The sequence below is a fragment of the Schistocerca cancellata genome, chromosome 5 (genome assembly GCF_023864275.1).
Source record: "Schistocerca cancellata isolate TAMUIC-IGC-003103 chromosome 5, iqSchCanc2.1, whole genome shotgun sequence".
Classification (NCBI taxonomy): Eukaryota; Metazoa; Arthropoda; class Insecta; order Orthoptera; family Acrididae; genus Schistocerca; species Schistocerca cancellata.
In genome coordinates, this window is record NC_064630.1 from 722796619 (window position 1) to 722805049 (window position 8431).

The window sequence follows — 8431 nt, forward strand, 5'->3', positions numbered from 1 at the left end:
TGGAATGTAGTCGAAGACTCTTCTGAAGATATTTCCTGGAGTGTAGCCGTGTAAGGAAGCTTTCGAAATGTGATGCTCCAGAAGAATGTTAAAGATGAGGTGGATAGATCACGTAACTATGGAGGAGGCAACACATATGTGTCACAACTTGGCCAGAAGAAGGGATCGGTTGACAGTACATATTCTGAGACATGGAGGGATTACAGTATAATATTGGGAGGAGGTGTTGGGGGTTAAAATCGCAGAGAAAGACCAAGAGATGAATACAGTAAGCAAATTTAGATGGATGTAAGTCGCAATAGTTGTTTGGAGAGAAAGGGGCTTGCACAGCACAATGTAGCATGAAGAGCTGCACCAAACCAGTTTTCAGACCAAAGACCACAACAACAATACCAACAACAACAATAGATATTATTTTTAGTAGTACTGGAAGCAGAAGTGCTCTACACAAACAATTAAATTCCATCGAATCGCCCCATGTTCAATTTTCTTTAAATTTCATCTTATGAAATTTCGATACACTCTGACATACCCCTCACACAGCCGCCGGACTGACGTGAGATATTACGCCTCACTATGATTAAACATAGACGTCATGGGCTATTGCATTCAGTTACTTCTTTGTCCACCACTGCATGCGATGTCAGCAGTTGAGGAAACAGTATGTTTTTAAAAAGACTTTTTTTTTCCTGAAAATTCATCCAGATATGACGTCCATGGCACTTATCTAGTATAGGAGACAAATTGACCCCAATTATTTGATACATCATTGGAATCTACTTCAGATTACGAGCTATGTCCATCCATGAAGCAATATCTGCAACATAACAGGGAAATTATCGCACTATTATTTTGTGAATTTTCTTGCATTTTCCTGCAAACAATGCTTTCTTAACATATGAAGCAAAATGTGTAGTCTTGGTTTAAGGTTACTTGTGTACACCAAGATGCTAACACTTCCTGTGGTAAACGATTCATCCTCTATATACACATCTGGCTGCTGCACTGCGCGTTTGGATGTGATACACGACGATTCCACGTCAAATGGCGAATCAAAAACGTCGTAAATATATAGCACTTAACTGCACAATGATGCCAACGGCCTTACCGCAGTGGTCACACCGGTTCCCATCAGGTCACCGATGTTAAGCGCTGTCGGGCTGTGCTAGCACTTGGATGGGTGACCATCCGGTCTGCCGAGCCCTGTTGGGAAGCTGGGCGCACTCAGCCCTTGTGAGGCAAACTGAGGAGCTACTCGATTGAGAAGTAGCGGCTCAGGTCTCGTAAAGTGACATACGGCTGGGAGAGCAGTGTGCTGACCACTTGCCCCTCCATATTCGCATCCAGTGACGTCTTTGGGATGAGGATGACACGGCGGTCGGTCGGACCCGTCGGACCTTCATGGCCTGTTCGGGCGGAGTTTAGTTTAGTTAACTTCACAAGGACGCAATATCGCAATATAGGTTCGTAAACAGTCACGATTATGCCAATCTCATACTTCATGATATGATGGATGACGATTTAGTAGGAGCTAACGTTACTTATTTCGGTTATGCTGTAAGATTGCCGTACCCATCTAAACACAACAATGGATTCCTACAACAAAGCGAAGGTACTGTCTCATTATATAGAAAGCCCTCTCTGTAAACCGCTATCACAATGAAAAATATAACTATTAAACTACATACAAATTCACAGCCACAGGAAATTTCCTATCACAGGTCTATAAACCCATCTTTTCTATGTATTAACCCTTAATCACAGTCGTGAGTACTTCTCACGCAACTACAATCGTGCAGTCCCGTGGACCGCGTTCAGAAGGCGGGAAAAATACGTAAAAATCACCATTCTAGCGTTACTTTTTGAATTTAGTACTACATATTTATTCTTCAATTATACATAAATGGTAACATATGCAGAAAATATCGTTTCGGTGCTGTGAAAAAGACCTATTCATATTGCACTCTAAATTCTCATTAAAATTTACAGTGATGGACAAATATCAAAATATCTAATTCGTTACTTGAAACTTGGTTGTCGCAGGTTAATGTCGATCAAAAACCATCAGTGTTAAATTTAACGAGTATTCTTGACAGCGAATTAAACAGAAAACATCTGCACTACTGAAAGTGGCCACATTTCGCACCACCGTACACGCACTGCGGACACACCTTACAAGAGCATTCCAAACAAATTGGGACCTTGCACGCGACACAAATAACTTGTCTTTCTCTTCTATTTTGGTGGACAAATGCGACATGTTTCCTTCCATCCCTAGGTAGTTTGTCCTCCTTTTACAGCTCTTCATGGATATGTACTTCAGTTCCTAGAACTCAACCGATAGAAAATCTCAATTCTCGCGGGAGGCGTTTATTCATTATCCTTTCGCGCAGTGAAGGTTCGATCAGTTCTTTCGCTAGGGCTTTCATGAAGTTCGTCCTCGTAAGCACAGTTCTTTCCTTGAATGACAGATGGACAATATATGCACTGGCAACACTCACGTCAAGAATACGGGAAAACACGGCCACGGTCCAGCGTTGTGTGCGGCGACTTGAACAACATTTGGCACACTTTTCGTCTACAGTATCAACACCACCCTTTGTGTTATTATAGTGGGCTATTATTACAGGTTTTTTACTTTCCGCGTAATCTTCTATGGAGTGATGCATTGTTGATATAAGAATTACTGCTTTTCCTTTCTTAGGCACGTGCGAAATGAGCGTGATGTGTTTGGTAAATCCATACAGCGTTGTTCCAACTTCACGTCTACGGGAAGGCAAGAAAGATGCCGGAATTTTCTTTCGGTTCTTCCTCATCGTTCCCACTGTGGTCAAACCACAGTGGGAACCACAAACTTGCCCCCCTTCTAACAGCCGTGTACCGCAAGTCTCTAGAGGAACAGAAGGTTCCAAATGATTGGAAAAGAGCACAGGTAGTCCCAGTCTTCAAGAAGGGTCGTCGAGCAGATGCGCAAAACTATAGGCCTATATCTCTGACGTCGATCTGTTGTAGAATTTTAGAACATGTGTTTTGCTCGAGTATCATGTCGTTTTTGGAAACTCAGAATCTGCTATGTAGGAATCAACATGGATTCCGGAAACAGCGATCGTGTGAGACCCAACTCGCTTTATTTGTTCATGAGACCCAGAAAATATTAGATACAGGCTCCCAGGTAGATGCTATTTTTCTTGACTTCCGGAAGGCGTTCGATACAGTTCCGCACTGTCGCCTGATAAACAAAGTAAGAGCCTACGGAATATCAGACCAGCTGTGTGGCTGGATTGAAGAGTTTTTAGCAAACAGAACACAGCATGTTGTTATCAACGGAGAGACGTCTACAGACGTTAAAGTAACCTCTGGCGTGCCACAGGGGAGTGTTATGGGACCATTGCTTTTCACAATATATATAAATGACCTAGTAGATAGTGTCGGAAGTTCCATGCGGCTTTTCGCGGATGATGCTGTAGTATACAGAGAAGTTGCAGCATTAGAAAATTGTAGCGAAATGCAGGAAGATCTGCAGCGGATAGGCACTTGGTGCAGGGAGTGGCAACTGACCCTTAACATAGACAAATGAAATGTATTGCGAATACATAGAAAGAAGGATCCTTTATTATATGATTATATGATAGCGGAACAAACACTGGTAGCAGTTACTTCTGTAAAATATCTGGGAGTATGCGTGCGGAACGATTTGAAGTGGAATGATCATATAAAATTAATTGTTGGTAAGGCGGGTACCAGGTTGAGATTCATTGGGAGAGTCCTTAGAAAATGTAGTCCATCAACAAAGGAGGTGGCTTACAAAACACTCGTTCGACCAATACTTGAGTATTGCTCATCAGTGTGGGATCCGTACCAGATCGGGTTGACGGAGGAGATAGAGAAGATCCAAAGAAGAGCGGCGCGTTTCGTCACGGGGTTGTTTGGTAACCGTGATAGCGTTACGGAGATGTTTAACAAACTCAAGTGGCAGACTGCAAGAGAGGCGCTCTGCATCGCGGTGTAGCTTGCTTGCCAGGTTTCGAGAGGGTGCGTTTCTGGATGAGGTATCGAATATATTGCTTCCCCCTACTTATACCTCCCGAGGAGATCACGAATGTAAAATTAGAGAGATTAGAGCGCGCACAGAGGCTTTCAGACAGTCGTTCTTCCCGCGAACCATACGCGACTGGAACAGGAAAGGGAGATAATGACAGTGGCACGTAAAGTGCCCTCCGCCACACACCGTTGGGTGGCTTGCGGAGTATAAATGTAGATGTAGATGTAGATGTAAACCATTTTTCCGTAGCACGTCTGCAAGTTCGATTGACACTTACCAGTTATCAGCAGTAGTGTTTCGGTTAGTGTGTGCTGTTGGCTTGCACAATCTGAGGACAGCCTTTGTGGGAACGGCGTATTTCTTCTCGTCTGGGGAAAGTCCTGCTCCATCAGTACCTTTTCCACAGTAGAGATAGGTGTTGAAGATGTAGTTAGTCCTCGAGTCGGCGAGGCATTGAAGCTTCAGGCTGTACTTCACCAGTTTAGATGGAATATACATTTTGAATTTACAGTGTCCTCTGAAACCGACTAGCATTTCATTAACTGTAGCATTAGCCCCAAGAATATAGTATCGCTGCGAATTTTCTTTATGTTTGTTATAGCAGCAACTGGATCAGAAATCTTACGTAACTCCCTGTCATCATGGTTGTCAAATCTTAGGCAGTTGAGAATTACAGAAAATCTTGCTGATGACGAAGTGATACGGAAAATATCATGGCCAGTCCCATCAGTGCGAAAGAGAGAACGTATGTCTTCGTTATTCGATTTGAATACTGCAGTGTATATAAGAAGGCCGATGAAACTCTTCATTTCAGACATTGTACAAGGTCTGACTTCTGTTCTTTCCGTATTCGTGTATTTTCCACGAATTTTTTCAAGTTTCTCATTTGTCCGTGTGAGTATTACGTTCAGCATATCGTCACTGAAAATATAGCTCCAAGCAGTCAGTGGGTCGATCTGTGATTGTCCTCTGAGTTCGTGTCGAGGTGCTGGTATCTTCAATATATTATGAGCTGGAATTCTGACGTGCCTGTTTGGTTCTACTGCCGACCACTTGAACCTATTTCTGCCGTAGAAGTATTTCCTAGCACGTTCCTCATCTTCATCACTATCTGATCCTCCTTCAGATCTTTCGTCGACACTTTCACTCTCGCCAGACAATCAATAATTCTTGAAAGTTTTCTTCAAAATCTGGATCATCTGTTGTCACAAACGAAGGACCAGGGTTACCTTACATAGTTCCAAAGTTATTGTCATCGACAGATGCAAAGAACAAAACAGCCACAACAAAAAGGAAAAATGTTCAGCCAGTCACTGACTTACACTAACACAGTTGTGCGGTCCCGTGGAAGTCGTTTCAACGAAACAAAACAAACACAGCAATTGCAACAATGACTGCCGTGGCAACAAGCAGCAGACTGAGAATAAGGAAGTTACTGGGTCGACCAACTCTTCAAGGTCAATAGCGTTCCTAGAAACAGGGGTGTCAAAAGTAGCGCGGTCCCAGGGACAGCACGACTGTAGTTAAGGGTTAAAAACGTACACGCCGACAAACGACTGATTAAAATATGCAGCATTTATAATTGAGATGGGAATGTTTACTTTAGGCACTGAACACTTCAAAATTAAGAACAAATAACCTGCTACACTGCACAATATTCACAGCCATGCAAGCAAGCCTATTCCTACAATTCGTGACTTAGGAAAACAGTTAGGATCCAAAGTAAAATGTGGAGGAGATAGCATAGTCATAAGGTTTCACTTTATTCAAAAACATGGTTGTACGAGTGTGTTCTCCATGCAACTAAACGACTGGCAATGTCTTCAGAGTTTCTCAGAGGCCACGAATGGAAAATGGTAAACGCAGCCTTCCAAGCTCTATCATCATGCGTGGGGACATTACATCAAAGCCATTATCTTGCGTAAGAATAGCCGCCACAGTCTGAAAAACAGGCACCTCTCAGGTACATATTCTATACATTAAACTCAGTACCAGTGCAACTATAATAAGGAGCTAAACAAAGGGCTGTTGGATGTGGAAAGCTAATGAGTGTATGGGAAGGCCCAAATGTTGAACCTCGGATTTTTTCGTGTGGTGCTTGGAGAGCTGAACCAACACCATTGTGCACTGTAACACATTATGTGCGAGACATCACCACCTTCATTGGGTTAACTCAGCCTAAATATGGCTCAAAAGAGGTGAGACTAGAATCCTTCAATGGCTGGTCGCTAACTGTTAATTAGCATTAGGGCAAACTCAGTGAATCTGAATTCTTTTATACTGTTGATGGAGATCAAACTGAGTGTTTCCGTTGTGGTGGAGATTTGAAAGGTTGGAAAGAAACGCATAATCCATGGGTTGAACATGCTCTATGTTTTTGCAGGCGTTTCTTTGTGATTCTTGTGAAAGGTAAAGAGTTTGTAGATGCTGTATGCCAGAACAAAGACACAATAACTACGGCAAAGGATTCAACTAATACTGAACTTACTCCTGATCTTAAACCGCAGGAAGCCATTTGAACATCACTTGCCCATTGCAAGTATTGGTAGAGGGATGGAGAATGCTCGCCAGCGTAAAATAAGTTCCCCTGAAGATGAGGGTGCTACTTCTTCCATGCAGACATGTTGCTGTTTGCCTTAAATCTTCGTCATTCTTTTCTTCATGAGCTATGTGTCAGAAATCAGTTTCAGCTGCAGTAGAGAATTTCTGTTGTAATGTACTCAGTATTAGAAAAACGTTACGGCATACAAAATGTTTAACTTCTTTATTTCATCCGTAGTGAGGAATTTGGAGATCACATGATTTAGTTAAATAGGAGTTACGGTGAGACTCTGCTACTTCAAATTCTCAACAACATTCAGTTTTGAATTATATTTAGATTTACAGAAATGTCAAACATGTGATAGCAAGTGTTAGTAGAGGTTCTCGAAGACAATAGCACTGCTGCGGTTGCAGGTTCGAATGCTGCCTCGGGCATAGATGGGTGTGATGTCCTAAGGTCAGTTAGGTTTAAGTAGTTCTAAGTTCTAGGGGACTGATGACCACAGATGTTAAGTCCCATAGTGCTCAGAGCCATTTTTGACAATAGCACTGTTTGTCAACATTCAATAAATGGCGACAGTTTTCCAAAGGATTGTCACAGCAAGCAGATATTATGAGGCCACAGGTGAAAGTGGAATCAGCGTTATGTACATTTACTAACCTATGATAGCTGTCAAGAAACCTAAATGTTGGAATCATTTATAACTCTCACTTTATTATTAACATTGCATTAATTAATACATATAATAGATGCACTTTTGGTAGATGAATCTGTAGCGAAAATAGATCGACTAAACAAAAAACATAAAGTGCACATGTTTTCAAATTCAAAAAGGTAATCGCTGAAAAAACGCCCAGAGAAACATTAGCAATGTTACTGAAGGTAATAAAAAAGCGAGCAACATTCCTCTAAGCATCATAAAAACACAACAGACACACTGCCTGTGAACACCTATACAAATGTCACATCCTGATAGCAGTAAACTATTATGACAACAGAATTATAAGAGAATAGTGATTGTGGCATAGTTATTTTCGCTTTTTCAATAAGCAATGAGATAGTCTGGCTAAAATAATAAACAGTTTGAACAATACCTCTTATCTGGACAATAGTTTCTCATTACCAGTTAGATACATGCACATACTTTTTTATGTGAGTATCTATATCTGCCAATGCGTCTGTTATCTTTATAATGATGTTAATAAGCCATGGGGGCAACAGCCTATCCCACAGTGGATACACCGGTTCCTGTGAGATCACCGAAGTTAAGCGCTGTTGGGCGTGGTCGGCACTTGGGTGGGTGACCATCCAGGCCGCCATGTGCTGTTGCCATTTTACAGGGTGCACTCAGCCTCGTGATGCCATTTGAGGAGCTACTCGACCGAATAGTAGCGGCTTCGGTCAAGAATACCATCTTACGACCGGGAGAGCGGTGTGCTGACCCCAAGCACCTCCTATCCGCATCCTCCACCGAGGATGACAAGGCGGTCGGATGGTCCCGGTAGGCCATTCGTGACCTGAAGACGGACTGCTTTAATAAGCCATAGTATAGGATTTAACACTGTTCAAATATGGGAAAATCGACAGTAAATAGGAAACAATTACCCGAAATTTACTTGACTCATATAGAGATACAGTATCTAGAGTTACAGCAGCATACATGGGTCATGGGGAGACTTCGACTGTTAAATGTATCAGAAGAATAAGTAAATTTAGTTATAGACATAGGACTGTGTAAAAGAAGACTGTGAGAAATCTATGTTAGCAAGGTGTTCAGTAGACATAATGAGTCTAGAGAACATTATCAACCGAAAAGTGGAACAGAAACTGCAGAAAGCATTAATTCG

The 8431-nt window shown here is 42.1% G+C and overlaps 1 pseudogene; it reads left to right on the forward strand.

The window, feature by feature from the left end:
* The first annotated feature begins 7797 nt into the window (after window positions 1–7797).
* On the forward strand, window positions 7798–7916 carry LOC126189277 (5S ribosomal RNA; annotated as a pseudogene).
* Window positions 7917–8431: the final 515 nt, after the last annotated feature.